Source organism: Penaeus monodon, chromosome 15 (genome assembly GCF_015228065.2).
Source record: "Penaeus monodon isolate SGIC_2016 chromosome 15, NSTDA_Pmon_1, whole genome shotgun sequence".
In the NCBI taxonomy this organism is placed as follows: domain Eukaryota; kingdom Metazoa; phylum Arthropoda; class Malacostraca; order Decapoda; family Penaeidae; genus Penaeus; species Penaeus monodon.
Window position 1 is genome coordinate 14,600,579 of NC_051400.1, and position 350 is coordinate 14,600,928.

Sequence of the window (350 nt, forward strand, 5' to 3'; positions counted from 1 at the left end):
TGAGGGTTTAACAGTACGGGTTGAGGCGAAGTGGTGATTTTATCCTCATTCTTCAGCAACAGGAAGTACAGCACGGACACTTCGCGGAAGACGGCCAGGGTGGCAGACGGTGTGGTATCAAGGGAAGCCTGGCGTCGGTTCCGTCCTGGGTCGGCTTGGTCACCTGCCTCGTTCGGGTCAGGTCATACCCGCCGGCTATAGTCCGCAGTAGAATCGACGCTCTTGGCCTCGCCCGGGCCGCCCACGCTACGATGATCACTGCGGGTGTGAGTAGCATGGGGCGTGCTATCCTCCATGAAATCTGTGACCAAGATGTCCGTTGCAGTTTGGCATGCATATAATTCTGATAA